A 363-nucleotide genomic window follows, 5' to 3' on the forward strand; every position below is an offset into this window, starting at 1 on the left:
TTCACACAAGGTCACATCATGCACCTGCAGCGTTTCTGTGAACAGAGAAAATGGAATAAAACTATATAGGCTACATAAAAAGGAATATATAGGCCTATACACTAAATATATTTCACTTAAATCATTAACAGATTAACAAAACGAAAGAAAAAACTGTGCTGAGTTTGGAATTGTGCTGAGTTTGTAACGCGCTCCGAAGTTCATGGAAAGGAAAGCAGTTTTCTTTATTTTGCAAAAGCTTTACAGTTTTGAATCACGTTAGTGCCTCACACGCACATACAACATATTTTTGCTAACTTGACATCGCAGCCTGTTCATTATCAAAATAAAATACAGTTAAAGAAACATAAAAAGTTACACTGC

The sequence above is a fragment of the Sinocyclocheilus anshuiensis genome, unplaced genomic scaffold (assembly GCF_001515605.1).
Source record: "Sinocyclocheilus anshuiensis isolate Anshui unplaced genomic scaffold, SAMN03320099.WGS_v1.1 scaffold655, whole genome shotgun sequence".
Classification (NCBI taxonomy): domain Eukaryota; kingdom Metazoa; phylum Chordata; class Actinopteri; order Cypriniformes; family Cyprinidae; genus Sinocyclocheilus; species Sinocyclocheilus anshuiensis.